The sequence below is a fragment of the Monodon monoceros genome, unplaced genomic scaffold (assembly GCF_005190385.1).
Source record: "Monodon monoceros isolate NGI ecotype Baffin Bay Population unplaced genomic scaffold, NGI_Narwhal_1 Super_Scaffold_22, whole genome shotgun sequence".
Classification (NCBI taxonomy): Eukaryota; Metazoa; Chordata; class Mammalia; order Artiodactyla; family Monodontidae; genus Monodon; species Monodon monoceros.
The window spans coordinates 43737392-43753263 of record NW_021703779.1 but is presented as its reverse complement, the minus strand read 5'-3'; the positions used below and the strand labels follow the sequence as shown (position 1 = coordinate 43753263).

The window sequence follows — 15872 nt, the reverse complement described above, 5'->3', positions numbered from 1 at the left end:
TAAAGACTATTATAAGAGACAAAGAAGGACACTACATAATGATCAAGGGATCGATCCAAGAAGAAGATATAACAATTGAAAATATTTATGCACCTAACATAGGAGCACCTCAATACATAAGGCAAATACTAACAGCCATAAAAAGGGAAATCGACAGTAACACATTCATAGTAGGGAACTTTAACACCCCACTTTCACCCATGGACAGATCATCCAAAATGAAAATAAATAAGGAAACACAAGCCCTAAATGATACATTAAACAAGATGGACTTAATTGATATTTATATGACAATCCATCCAAAAACAACAGAATACACATTCTTCTCAAGTGCTCATGGAACATTCTCCAGGATAGATCATATCTTGGGTCACAAATCAAGCCTTCGTAAATTTAAGAAAACTGAAATTGTATGAAGTATCTTTTCCGACCACAACACTATGAGACTAGATATCATTTACAGGAAAAGGTCTGTAAAAGATACAAACACAAGGAGGCTAAGCAATACACTACTTAATAACGAAGTGATCACTGAAGAAATCAAAGAGGAAATCAAAAAATACCTAGAAACAAATGACAATGGAGATACGATGACCCAAAACCTATAGGATGCAGCAAAAGCAGTTCTAAGAGGGAAGTTTACAGCAATACAATCCTACCTTAAAAAACAGGAAACATCTCGAATAAACAACCTACCTTGCACCTAAAGCAATTAGAGAAAGAACAAAAAAACCCCAAACTTAGCAGAAGGAAAGAAATCATAAAGATCAGTGCAGAAATAAATGAAAAAGAAATGAAGGAAATGATAGCAAAGATCAATAAAACTAAAAGCTGGTTCTTTGAGAACATAAACAAAATTGATAAGCCATTAGCCAGACTCATCAAGAAAAAAAGGGAGAAGACTCCAATAGAATTAGAAAGGAAAAAGGAGAAGTAACAACTGACACTGCAGAAATACAAAAGATCATGAGAGATTACTACAAGCAACTCTATGCCAATAAAATGGACAACCTGAAAGAAATGGACAATTTCTTACAAATACACAACCTGCCAAGACTGAATCAGGAAGAAACAGAAAATATGAAGAGACCAATCACAAGCAGTGAAATTGAAACTGTGATTAAAAATCTTCCAACAAACAAAAGCTCAGGACCAGATGGCTTCACAGGTGAATTCTATCAAACATGTAGAGACAAGATAACAGCTATCCTTCTCAAACTCTTCCAAAATATAACAGAGGGAAGAACACTCCCAAACTCATTCTATGAGACCACCATCACCCTGATACCAAAACAAGACAAGGATGTCAGAAAGAAAGAAAACTACAGGCCAGTATCACTGATGAACATAGATGCAAGAATCCTCAACAAAATACGAGCAAACAGAATCCAACAGCACACTTAAAGGATGATACACCATGATCCAGTTAGGTTTATCCCAGGAATGGAAGGACTCTTCAACATATGCGAATTAATCAATGTGATACAAGATATTAACAAATTGAAGGAGAAAAACCATATGGTCATCTCAATAGATGCAGAGAAAGCTTTCCACAAAATTCAACACCCATTTATGATAAAAAAAATACCCTGCAGAAAGTAGGCATAGAAGGAACTTTCCTCAACATAATAAAGGCCATATATGACAAACCCACAGCCAACATTGTCCTCAATGGTGAGAAACTGAAAGCATTTCCACTAAGATCAGGAACAAGACAAGGTTGCCCACTCTCACCACTCTTATTCAACATAGTTCTGGAAGTTTTAGCCACAGAAATCAGAAAAGGAAAGGAAATAAAAGGAATCCAATTTGGAAAAGAAGTAAAGCTGTCACTGTTTGCAGATGACATGATACTATACATAGAGAATCCTAAAGATGCTACCAGAAAACTACTAGAGCTAATCAATGAATTTGGTAAAGTAGCAGGATACAAAATAAGTGCACAGAAATCTCTGGAATTCCTATACACTAATGATGAAAACTCTGAAAGTAAAATCAAGAAAACACTCCCATTTACCATTGCAACAAAAAGAATAAAATATCTAGGAAAAAACCTACCTAAGGAGACAAAAGACCTGTATGCAGAAAATTATAAGCTACTGATGAAAGAAATTAAAGATGATACAGATAGATGGAGAGATATATCATGTTCTTGGATTGGAAGAATCAACATTGTGAAAATGACTCTACTACCCAAAGCAATCTACAGATTCAATGCAATCCCTATCAAACTACCACTGGCATTTTTCACAGAACTAGAACAAAAAATTTCACAATGTGTATGGAAACACAAAAGACCCCGAATTGCTAAAACAATCTTGAGAACGAAAAACAGACCTGGAGGAATCAGGCTCCCTGACTTCAGACTATACTACAAAGCTACAGTAATCAAGACAGTATGATTCTGGCACAAAAACAGAAATATAGATCAATGGAAAGGGATAGAAAGCCAAGAGATAAACCCACGCACATATGGTCAACTTATCTTTGATAAAGGAAGCACTAATATACAGTGGAGAACGGACAGCCTCTTCAATAAGTGGTGCTGGGAACACTGGACAGGTACATGTAAAACTATGAGATTAGAACACTCCCTAACACCATACACAGAAATAGGCTCAAAATGGATTAAAGACCTAAATGTAAGGCCAGAAACTAACTCTTAGTGGAAAACATAGGCAGAACACTCTATGAGAAAAATTACAGCAAGATCCTTTTGGACCCACCTCCTAGGGAAATGGAAATAAAAACAAAAATAAACAAATGGGACCTAATGAAACTTCAAAGCTTTTGCACAGCAATGGAAACCATAAACAAGACCAAAAGACAACCCTCAGAATGGGCTAAAATATTTGCAAATAAAGCAACTGACAAAGCATTAATCTCCAATATTTACAAGCAGCTCATGCAGCTCAATAACAAAAAGTCAAACAACCGAATCAAAAAATGGGCAGAAGACCAAATAGACATTTCTCCAAAGAAGATATACAGACTGCCAACAAACGCATGAAAGAATGCTCAAATGCAAATCAAAACTACAATGAGGTATCACCTCATACCATTTAGAATGGCCATCATCAAAAAAGCTAGAAACAATAAATTCTGGAGAGGGTGTGGAGAAAAGGGAACCCTCTTACACTGCTGGTGGGAATGTGAATTGGTTCAGCCACTATGGAGAACAGTATGGAGGATCCTTAAAAAACTACAAATAGAACTACCATATGACCCAGCAATCCCACTACTGGGCATATACCCTGAGAAAACCATAATTCTAAAAGAGTCATGTACCAAAATGTTCATTGCAGCTCTATTTACAATAGCCCGGAGATGGAAACAACCTAAGTGTGCATCATGGGATGAATGGATAAAGAAGATGTGGCACATATATACAATGGAATATTACTCAGCCATAAAAAGAAACGAAATTGATTTATTTGTAGTGAGGTGAATGGACCTAGAGTCTGTCATACAGAGTGAATTATGTCAGAAAGAGAAAGGCAAATTCCGTATGCTAACACATATATAAGGAATCTAAGAAAAAAAATGTCATGAAGAACCTAGGGGTAAGACAGGAATAAAGACACAGACCTACTAGAGAATAGACTTGAGGATATGGGGAGGGAGAAGGGTAAGCTGTGCAAAGCAAGAGTGTGGCCTGGACATATATTCAGCACCAAATGTAAAATAGATAGCTAGTGGGAAGCAACCACATAGCACAGGGAGGTCAGCTCGGTGCTTTGTGACCACCTAGAGGGGTGGGATAGGGAGGGTGGGAGGGAGGGAGACGCAAGAGGGAAGAGATATGGGAACATATGTATATGTATAACTGATTCACTTTGTTATAAAGCAGAAACTAACAGACCATTGTAAAGCAATTATACTCCAATAAAGATATTTTAAAAAAAGATTGCTTTGACTATTCCGTGTTTTTTGTGTTTCCCAACAAACTGTGAAATTTTTTGTTCTAGTTCTGTGATAAATGCCAGTGGTAGTTTGATAGGGATTTCCTTGTATCTGTAGATTGTTTTGGGTAGTAGAGTCATTTTCACAATGTTGATTCTTCCAATCCAAGAAAATGGTATATCTCTCCATCTATTTGTATCATCTTTAATTTCTTTTATCAGTGTCTTATGATTTTCTGCATACAATTCTTTTCTCGCCTTAGGTAGGTTTATTCCTAGATATTTTATTCTTTTTGTTGCAATGGTAAATGGGAGTGTTTTCTTAATTTCACTTTCAGATTTTTCATCATTAGTGTATAGGAATGCAAGAGATTTCTGTGCATTAATTCTGTATCCTGCTACTTTACCAAATTCATTGATTAGCTCTAGTAATTTTGTGGCAGCATCTTTAAGAATCTCTATTTATAGTATCATGCCATCTGCAAACAGTGACAGCTTTACTTCTTCTTTTCTGATTAGGATTCCTTTTATTTCTTTTTATTTTCTGATTGCTGTAGCTAAAACTTCCAAAGCTATGTTGAATAAGAGTGGTGAGAGTAGGCAACCTTATCTTGTTCCTGATCTTAATTGAAATGGGTTCAGTTTTTCACCATTGAGGACGGTGTTGGCTCTGGTTTCATCATATATGGCCTTTATTATGTTGAGGAAAGTTCCCTCTATGCTTATGTTATGGAGGGTTATTATAAGTGGGTGTTGAATTTTGTTGAAAGCTTTCTCTGCATCTATTGAGATGATCATATGGATTTTCTCCTTCAATTTTTAATATGGTGTATCATATTGATTGATTTGTGTATATTGAAGAATCCTTGCATTCCTGGGTTAAACCCCACTTGATCATAGTGTATGAGTCTTTTAATGTGCTGTTGGATTCTGTTTGCTACTATTTTGTTAAGGATATTTGCATCTATGTTCACCAGTGATATTAGCCTGCAGTTTTCTTTCTTTGTGACATATTTTTTCTGGTTTTGGTATCAGAGTGATGGTGGCCTCGTAGAATCAGTTTGGGAGTGTATTTCCCTCTGCTATATTTTGGAAGAGTTTGAGGAGAGCTGTTGTCTCTTCTCTAAATGTTTGATAGAATTCCCCTGTGAAGCCATCTGGTCCTGGGCTTTTGTTTGTTGGAAGATTTTTTATCACACTTTCAATATCAGTGTTTTTGATTGGTCTTTTAATATTTTCTATTTCTTTCTGATCCAGTCTCAGAAGGCTGTGCATTTCTAAGAATTTGTCCATTTCCTCCTTGTTGTCCATTTTATTGGCATATAGTTGCTTGTACTAATCTCTCATCATCCTTTGTATTTCTGCAGTGTCAGTTGTTACTTCTTCTTTTTCATTTCTAATTCTACTGATTTGAGTCTTCTCCCTTTTTTCTTTATAAGTCTGGCTAATGGTTTATCAATTTTGTTTATGTTCTCAAAGAACCAGATTTTAGTTTTATTGATCTTTGTTATCGTTTCCTACATTTCTTTTTCATTTATTTCTGATCTGATCTTTATGATTTCTCTCCTTCTGCTAACTCTGGGGGTTTTTTGTTTGTTTGTTTGTTCTTCTTTCTCTAATTGCTTTAGGTGTAAGGTTAGGTTGTTTATTTTAGATGTTTCTTGTTTCTTAAGGTAAGATTGTATTGCTATAATCTTCCCTCTTAGACTGCTTTTTCTGCATCCCATAGATTTTGGGTCGTCGTGTTTTCCTTGTCATTTGTTTCTAGGTGTTCTTTGATTTCCTCTTTGAAGTCTTCAGTGATCTCTTGGTTATTAAGTAGTGTGTTGTTTAGCCTCCATGTGTTTGTATTTCTTACAGATTTTTTCCTGTAATTGATATCTAGTCTCATAGCATTGTGGTTGGAACAGATACTTGATACGATTTCAATTTTCTTAAATTTACAAAGGCTTGATTTGTGACCCAAGATATGATCTATCCTGGAGAATGTTCCATGAGCACTTGAGAAGAATGTGTATTTTGGTGTTTCTTTGGATGGAATGTCCTATTAATATCAATTAAATCTATCTTGTTTAATGCATCATTTAAAGCTTGTCTTTCCTTATTCATTTTCTTTTTGGATGATCTGTCCATCGGTGAAAGTGGAGTGTTAAAGTCCCCTACTATGATTGTATTACTGTCGATTTGCCCTTTCATGGCTCTTAGTATTTGCCTTATGTATTGAGTTGATCCGATATTGGGTGCATAAATATTTACAAGTTTTATATCTTCTTCTTGGATTGATCCCTTGATCATATATAGTGCCCTTCTTTGTCTCTTATATTAGTCTTTGTTTTAAAGTCTGTTTTTTTCTGATATGAGAATTGCTACTCCAGCTTTCTTTTGATTTCCATTTGCATGGAATATCTTTTTCCATCCCCTCACTTTCAGTCTGTATGTGTCCCTGGGTCTGAAGTGGGTCTCTTGTAGAGAACATATATACGGGTCTTGTGTTTGGATCCATTCAGACAATCTATGTCTTTTGTTTGGAGCACTAAATCCATTTACATTTAAGGTAATTATCGATATGTATTTTCCTATTACCATTTTCTTAATTGTTTTGGGTTTATTATTGTAGGTCTTTACCTTCTCTTGTGTTTCCTGCCTAGGGAAGTTCCTTTAGCATTTGTTGTAAAGCTTTTTGGTGGTGCTGAATTCTCTAAGCTTTTGCTTGTCTGTTAATGTTTTAATTTCTCCATCAAATCTGAATGAGATCCTTGCTGGGTACAGTAATCTCGGTTGTAGTTTTTTCTCCTTCATCTCTTTAAATATGTTTTGCCTCTCCCTTCTGTCTTGCAGAGTTTCTGCTGAAAGTTCAGCTGCTAACCTTATGGGGATTCCCTTATGTGTTATTTGTTGTTTTTCCCTTGTTGGTTTTAATATTTGTTCTTTGTATTTAATTTTTGATAGTTTGATTAATATGTGTCTTGATGTGTTTTTTATTGGATTTATCCTATATGGGACTCTCTGCACTTACTGGACTTTATTGACTATTTCCTTTCCCATATTAGGGAAGTTTTCAACTATAATCTCTTCAAATATTCTCTCAGTCCCTTCTTTTTGTCTTCTTCTTCTGGGACCCCTATACTTCGAATGTTGTTGCATTTAATGTTGTCCCAGAGGTCTCTGAGGCTGTCCTCAATTCTTTTCATTCTTTTTTCTTCTTTCTGCTCTGCAGTAGTTATTTCCACTATTTTATCTTGCAGGTCACGTATCTGTTCTTCTGCCTCAGTTATTCCACTATTGATCCCTTCTAGAGAATTTTTAATTTCATTTATTGTGTTGTTCATCACTGTTTGTTTGCTCTTTATTTCTTCTAGTTCCTTGATAAACGTTTATTGTATTTTCTCCATTCTCTTTCAAAGATTTTGGATCATCTTTGCTATCGTTATTCTGAATTCTTTATCAATTAGACTGCCTATTTCCTCTTCATTTGTTATGTCTCGTGGGTTTTTGCCTTGCTCCTTCACCTGCTGTGTGTTTCTCTGTCTTCTCATTTTGCTTAACTTACTGTGTTTGGGGTCTCCTTTTCGCAGGCTGCAGGTTCGTAGTTCCCGATGTTTTTGGTGTCAGTCCTCAGTGGCTAAGGTTAGTTCAGTGGCTTGTTTAGGCTTCCTGGTGGAGGGGACTAGTGCCTGTGTTCTGGTGTATGAGGCTGGATCTTGTTTTTCTGGTGGGCAGGTCCACGTCTGGTGGTGTGTTTGGGTGTGTTTGTGGCCTTATTATGATTTTAGGCAGCCTCTGTTCTAATGGATGTGTTTGTGTTACTGTCTTGCTAGTTGTTTGGCATTGGGTGTCTAGCACCGTAGATTGCTGGTCGTTGAGTGGAGCTGGGTCTTGGTGTTGAGATGGAGATCTCTGGGAGATTTTTGCTGTTTTGAGGTTACATGGAGCTGGGAGGTCTCTTGTGGACCAGTGTATTGAACTTGGCGCTCACACCTCAGTGGCACAGCCCTGCTGCCCAGCTGGAGCACCAAGAGCCTGTCCTCCACACGTCTCAGAATAAAAGGGAGGAAAAAAAGAAAGAAAGAAAGAAAGAAAGAAAGAGAGAGAGAGAGAGAGAGGGAGGGAGGGAGGAAGGAAGGAAGGAAGGAAGGAAGGAGGAATGAAGGAAGGAAGGAAAGAAAGAAAGAAAGAAAGAAGATAAAATAAAGTAAATTTATTAAAATAAAAAAGAATTATTAAGAACAAAATTTTTTAGGTCATAAAAAAAAAGAGACAGAACCCTAGGACAAATGGTGAAAGCAAAGCTATACAGACAAAATCACACACAGAAGAATACACATACACACTCACAAAAAGAGAAAAAGGAAAAAATATATACATATCCTTGCTCCCAAAGTCGCCTTCTCAATTTGGGATGATTCGTTGTCTACTCAGGTATTCCACAGATGCAGGGTACATCAAGTTGATTGTGGAGATTTAATCCGCTGCTCCTGAGGCTGCTGGGAGAGATTTCCCTTTCTCTTCTTTGTTCACACAGCTCCCGCGGTTCAGCTTTGGATTTGGACCCACCTCTGCATGTAGGTCACCTGAGGGCGTCTATTCTTCACTCAGACAGGAGGGTGTTAAAGGAGCAGCTGATTCGGGAGCTCTGGCTCACTCAGGCCGGGAGGAGGGAGGGGTAAAGATTGCGGGGTGAGCCTGCAGTGGCAAAGGCCGGCATAACATTGCTCCAGGCTGAGGCACGCCATGTGTTCTCCCGGGGAAGTTTTCCCTGGATCACGGGACGCTGGCAGTGGCGGGCTGCACAGGCTCCCAGGAGGGGAGCTGTGGATAGTGACCTGTGCTTGCACACAGGCTTCTTGGTGGCTGCAGCACCAGCCTTGGCATCTCATGCCCGTCTGTGGGGTCCATGCTGATAGCGGCAGCTCGTGCCCATCTCTGGAGCTCCTTTAAGTGGTGCTTTTAATCCCCTCTCCTCGCGCTCAGGAAACAAAGAGGGAAGAAAAAGTCTCTTGTCTCTTCGGCAGCTCCAGACTTTTTCCCGGACTACCTCCCAGCTAGTGGTGGCTCACTAGCCCCCTTAAGGCTGTGTTCATGCAGCCAACCCCAGTCCTATCCCTGGGATCTGACCGAAGCCAGAGCATCAGCTCCCAACTCCCACCCGTCCCGGCAGGTGAGCAGACAAGCCTCTCGGGCTGGTGTGTGCTGGTCAGCACCGATCCTCTGTGAGGTAATCTCTCTGCTTTGCCCTCTGCACCCCTGTTGCTGCGCTCTCCTCCATGGCTCTGAAGCATCCTCCCTCCACCACCTGCAGTCTCCACCCGCGAAGGGGCTTCCTAGTGTGTGGAAACCTTTCCACCTTCACACCTCCCTCCCACTGGTGCAGGTCCCGTCCCTATTCTTTTGTCTCTGTTTTTTCTTTTGCCGTACCCAGGTACGTGGGGAGTTTCTTGCCTTTTGGGAGTTCTGAGATCTCCCAGCATTCAGTAGGTGTTCTGTAGTAGTTGTTCCACATGTAGATGTATTTCTGATGTATTTGTGGGGAGGAAGGTGATCTCCATATCTTACTCTTCCACCTTTTTGAAGCTCCTCCTGTGCAATCCCCTTGTATGTTATTTGTTGTTTTTCCCTTGCTACTTTTAATATTTTTTCTTTGTATTTAATTTTTGACAGTTTGATTAATATGTGTCTTGGCATGTTTCTCCTTGGATTTATCCTGTATTGGACTCTCTGTACTTCCTGGGCTTGATTGACTATTTCCTTTCCCATATTAGGGAAGTTTTCAACTATACTCTCTCTTTTTTTTTAAACAACTTTATTGGGGTATAATTGCTTTACAATGGTGTGTTAGTTTCTGCTTTGTAACAAAGTGAATCAGTTATACATATACTTATGTTCCCATATCTCTTCCCTTTTGGGTCTCCCTCTCTCCCACCCTCCCTATCCCACCCCTCCAGGTCGTCACAAAACACCGAGCTGATATCCCTGTGCTATGCGGCTGTTTCCCACTAGCTATCTACCTTACGTTTGTTAGTGTACATATGTCCATGCCTCTCTCTCACTTTATCACAGCTCACGCTACCCCCTCCCCATATCCTCAAGTCCGTTCTCCAGTAGGTCTGTGTCTTTATTCCTGTCTTACCCCTAGGTGTTTCATGACATTTTTTTTCTTAAATTCCATATATGTGTGTTAGCATACGGTATTTGTCTTTCTCTTTCTGACTTACTTCATTCTCTATGACAGACTCTAGGTCTTTCCACCTCATTACAAATAGCTCAATTTCATTTCTTTTTATGGCTGAGTAATATTCCATTGTATATATGTGCCACATCTTCTTTATCCATTCATCCCATGATGCACACTTAGGTTGTTTCCATCTCCGGGCTATTGTAAATAGAGTTACAATGAACATTTTGGTACATGACTCTTTTTGAATTTTGGTTTTCTCAGGGTATATGCCCAGTAGTGGGATTGTTGGGTCATATGGTAGTTCTATTTGTAGTTTTTTAAGGATTCTCCATACTATTCTCCATAGTGGCTGAACCAATTCACATTCCCACCAGCAGTGCAAGAGGGTTTCCTTTTCTCCACACCCTCTCCAGTATTTATTGTTTCTAGATTTTTTGATGATGGCCATTGTGACTGGTGTGAGATGATATCTAATTGTAGTTTTGATTTGCATTTCTCTAAAGATTAATGATGTTGAGCATTCTTTCATGTGCTTGTTGGCAGTCTGTGTATCTTCTTTGGAGAAATGTCTATTTAGGTCTTCTGCACATTTTTGGATTGGGTTGTTTGTTTTTTCTTATTGAGCTGCATGTGCTGCTTGTAAATTTTGGAGATTAATCCTTTGTCAGTTGCTTCATTGGCAAATATTTTCTCCCATTCTGAGGGTTGTCTTTTCATCTTTTTTATGGTTTCCTTTGCTGTAGAAAAGCTTTGAAGTTTCATTAGGTCCCATTTGTTTATTTTTGTTTTTATTTCCATTTCTCTAGGAGGTGGGTCAAAAAGGATCTTGCTGTGATTTATGTCATAGAGTGTTCTGCCTATGTTTTCCTCTAAGAGTTTGATAGTTTCTGGCCTTACATTTAGGTCTTTAATCCATTTTGAGCTTATTTTTGTGTATGGTGTTAGGGAGTGATCTAATCTCATACTTTTACATGTACCTGTCCAGTTTTCCCAGCACCACCTATTGAAGAGGCTGTCCTTTCTCCACTGTACATTCCTGCCTCCTTTATTATAAGGTGACCATATGTGCATGGGTTTATCTCTGGGCTTTCTATCCTGTTCCATTGATCTATCTGTCTGTTTTCGTGCCAGTACCATACTGTCTTCATTACTGTAGTTTTGTAGAAGAGTTTGAAGTCAGGGAGCCTGATTCCTCCAGCTCCGTTTATCGTTCTCCAGATTGCTTTGGCTATTCGGGGTCTTTTGCATTTCCATAGAAATTGTGAAATCTTTTGTTCTAGTTCTGTGAAAAATGCCAGTGGTAGTTTGATAGGGATTGCATTGAATCTGTACATTGCTTTGGGTAGTAGAGTCATTTTCACAATGTCGATTCTTCCAATGCAAGAACATGGTATATCTCTTCATCTATTTGTATCATCTTTAATTTCTTTCATCAGTGTCTTCTAATTTTCTGCATACAGGTCTTTTGTCTCCTTAGGTATGTTTATTCCTAGATATTTTATTCTTTTTGTTGCAATGGTAAATGGGAGTGTTTTCTTGATTTCACTTTCAGATTTTTCATCATTAGTTTATAGGAATGCAAGAGATTTCTGTGGATTAATTTTGTATCCTGCTACTTTACCAAATTCATTGATTAGCTCTAGTAGTTTTCTGGTAGCATTTTTAGGATTCTCTATGCATAGTATCATGTCATCTGCAAACAGTGACAGCTTTATTTATTCTTTTCAGACTTGGATTCCTTTTATTTCCTTTTCTTCTCTGTTTGCTGTGGCTAAAACTTCCAAAACTATATTGAATAAGAGTGGTGAGAGTGGGCAACCTTGTCTTGTTCCTGATCTTAGTGGAAATGCATTCAGTTTTTCACCATTGAGGATGATGTTGGCTGAGGGTTTGTCATATATGGCCTTTATTATGTTGAGGAAATTCCCCTCTATGACTACTTTCAGCAGGATTTTTATCATAAATGGGTGTTGGAATTTGTTGAAAGCTTTCTCTGCATCTATTGAGATGATCATATGGATTTTCTCCTTCAATTTGTTAATATGGTTTATCACATTGATAGATTTGGGTATATTGAAGGATCCTTGCATTCCTGGAATAAACCCCACTTGATCATGGTGTATGATCCTTATAATGTGCTGTTGGATTCTGTTTGCTAGTATTTTGTTGAGGATTTCTGCATCTATGTTCATCAGTGATATTGGCATGTAGTTTTCTTTCTTTGTGACATCCTTGTCTGGTTTTGGTATCAAGGTGATGGTGGCCTTGTAGAATGAATTTGGGAGTGTTCCTCCCTCTTCTATATTTTGGAAGAGTCAGAGAAGGATAGGTGTTAGCTCTTCTCTAAATGTTTGACAGATTTCACCTGTGAAGCCATCTCGTCCTGGGCTTTTGTGTGTTGGAAGATTTTTAATCACAGTTTCAATTTCAGTGCTTGTGATTGGTCTGTTCATATTTTCTATTTCTTCCTGATTCAGTCTTGGCAGGTTGTGTATTTGTAAGAAATTGTCCATTTCTTCCAGGTTGTCCATTTTATTGGCATAGAGTTGCTTGTAGTAATCTCTCATGATCTTTTATATTTCTGCAGTGTCAGTTGTTACTTCTCCTTTTTCATTTCTAATTCTATTGATTTGAGTCTTCTCCCTTTTTTTCTTGATGAGTCTGGATAATGGTTTATCAATTTTGTTTGTGTTCTCAAAGAACCAACTTTTAGTTTTATTGATGTTTGCTATCGTTTCCTTCATTTCTTTTTCATTTATTTCTGATCTAATTTTTATGATTTCTTTCCTTCTGCTAACTTTGGGGTTTTTTTGTTCTTCTTTCTCTATTGCTTTAGGTGCAAGGTTAGGTTGTTTATTCGAGATGTTTCCTGTTTCTTAAGATGTGCTTGTACTGCTATAAACTTCCCTCTTAGAACTGCTTTTGCTGCATCCCATAGGTTTTGGGTCATCGTGTCTCCATTGTCATTTGTTTCTAGGTATTTTTTATTTCCTCTTTGATTTCTTCAGTGATCACTTGGTTATTAAGTAGTGTATTGTTTAGCCTCCATGTGTTTGTATTATTTACAGATATTTTCCTGTAATTGATTTCTAGTCTTATAGCATTGTGGTCCAAAAAGATACTTGATATAATTTCAATTTTCTTAAATTTACCAAGGCTTGATTTGTGACCCAAGATATGATCTATCCTGGAGAATGTTCCTTGAGCACTTGAGATAAATGTGTATTCTGTTGTTTTTGGATGGAGTGTCCAATAAATTTCAATTAAGTCCATCTTGTTTAATGTATCATTTAAAGCTTGTGTTTTCTTATTTATTTTTATTTTGGATGATCTGTCCATTGGTGAAAGTGGGGTGTTAAAGTCCCCTACTATGAACGTGTTACTGTTGCTTTCCCCTTTTATGGCTGTTAGTATTTGCCTTATGTATTGACATGCTACTATGTTGGGTGCATAAATATTTACAATTGTTATATCTTCTTCTTGGATCTATCTCTTGATCATTATGTAGTGTCCTTCTTTGTCTCTTCTAATAGTCATTATTTTAAAGTGTATTTTGTCTGATATGAGAATTGCTACTCCAGCTTTCATTTGGTTTCCATTTGCATGGAATATCTCTTCCATCCCCTTACTTTCAGTCTGTATGTGTGTCTAGGTCTGAAGTGGGTCTCTTGTAGACAGCATATATATGGATCTTGTTTTTGTATCCATTGAGCCAATCTGTGTCTTTTGGTGGGAGCATTTAGTCCATTTACATTTAAGGTAATTATCGATATGTATGTTCCTATTCCCATTTTCTTAATTGTTTTGGGTTTGTTATTATTGGTCTTTTCCTTCTCTTGTGTTACTTGCCTAGAGAAATTCCTTTAGAATTTGTTGTAAAGCTCGTTTGGTGGTACTGAACTCTCTCAGCTTTTGCTTATCTGTAAAGGTTTTAATTTCTCTATCAAATCTGAATGAGATCCTTGCTGGATAGAGTAATCTTCGTTGCAGGTTTTTCTCCTTCATCACTTTCAGTATGTTCTGCCACTCCCTTCTGGCTTGCAGGGTTTCTGCTGAGAGATCAGCTGTTAACCTTATGGGGATTCCCTTGTGTGTTATTTGTTGTTTTACCCTTGCGGCTTTTAATATGCTTTCTTTGTATTTTGTTTTTGACAGTTTGATTAATATGTGTCTTGGTGTATTTCTCCTTGGATTTATCCTGTATGGGACTCTCTGTGCTTCCTGGAGTTGATTAACTATTTCCTTTCCCATATTAGGGAAGTTTTCAACTATAATCTCTTCAAATATTTTCTCAGTCCCTTCCTTTTTCTCTTCTTCTTCTGGAACCCCTATAATTCGAATGTTCGTACATTTAATGTTGTCCCAGAGGTCTTTGAGACTGTCCTCCATTGTTTTCATTCTTTTTTCTTTATTATTCTCTGCAGTAGTTATTTCCACTATTTTATCTTCCAGGTCACTTATCCATTCTGCCTCAGTTATTCTGCTATTGACCCCATCTAGAGTATTTTTCATTTCATTTATTGTGTTGTTCATCATTGTCTGTTTCATCTTTAGTTCTTCTAGGTCCTTGTTAAATGTTTCTTGCATTTTCTCTATTCTATTTCCAATATTTTGGATCATCTTTACTATCATTTTTCTGAACTCTTTTTGATGTAGACTGCCTATTTCCTTTTCATTTGTTAGTTCTGGTGGGTTTTTATCTTGCTCCTTCATCTGCTGTGTGTTTTTCTGTCTTCTCATTTTGCTTATCTTGCTGTGTTTGGGGTCTCCTTTTTGCAGGCTCCAGATTCGTAGTTCCCATTGTTTTTGATGTCTGTCCCCAGTGGCTAAGGTTGGTTCAGTGGATTGTGTAGGCTTCCTGGTGGAGGGGACTAGTGCCTGTGTTCTGGTGGATGAGGCTGGATCTTTTCTCTCTGGTGGGCAGGTCCACGTCTGGTGGTGTGTTTTGGGGTGTGTGTGTACTTAGTATGATTTTAGGCAGCCTCTCTTGTAATGGGTGGGGTTGTGTTCCTGTTTTGCTAGTTGTTTGGCATATGGTGTCCAGCACTGTAGCTTGCTGGTTGTTGAATGAAGCTGGGTGCTGGTGTTGAGATGGAGATTTCTGGGAGATTTTCGCCATTTGATATTATGTGGAGCTGGGAGGTCTCTTGTTGACCAGTGTCCTGAAGTTGGCTCTCCCACCTCAGAGGCACAGCACTGACTCCTGGCTGCAGCACCAAGAGCCTTTCATCCATACGGCTCAGAATAAAAGGGAGAAAAAGTAGAGAGAAAGAATTAGTAGAAGTAAGAAGAAAGAAAGAAAGAAGGAAAGAAGGAAGCAAAGAAAGAAAGAAAGAAAGGAGGGAAGGAAGGAAGGAAGGAAGAAAGAAAGAAAGAAAGAAGAAAAGAAGGAAAGAAGAAAAAAAGACAGAAGGGAGGGAGGGAGGAAGGAAGGAAGGAAGGAGGAAAGGAAGGAAAAAAGAAAGAAAGAAAGAAGATACAGTAAAATAAAATAAAGTAAAATATAATAAAATTATTAAATTACAAAATAATTATTTAGAAAAAAAGGGATGGATAGAACCTTAGGACAAATGGTGGAAGCAAAGCTATACAGACAAAATCTCACACAGAAGCATACACATACACCCTTACAAAAAGAGGAAAAGGGGAAAAATCCATAAATCTTGCTCTCAAAGTCCACCTCCTCAATTTGGGATGATTCGTTGTCTAAAGGAGGGAAGGAAGGAAGGAAGGAAGGAAGGAAGGAAGGAAAGAAAGAAAGAAAGAAAGAAAGAAAGAAAGAAAGAAAGAAAGAA

The 15872-nt window shown here is 38.0% G+C and overlaps 1 protein-coding gene across 1 annotated transcript in view; it reads left to right on the top strand.

Moving 5' to 3' along the window:
- Window positions 1–15872, top strand: part of DGKK (diacylglycerol kinase kappa) — a 160317-nt gene that overhangs the window by 63119 nt on the left and 81326 nt on the right. The gene's annotated exons all lie outside the window — the stretch shown is intronic.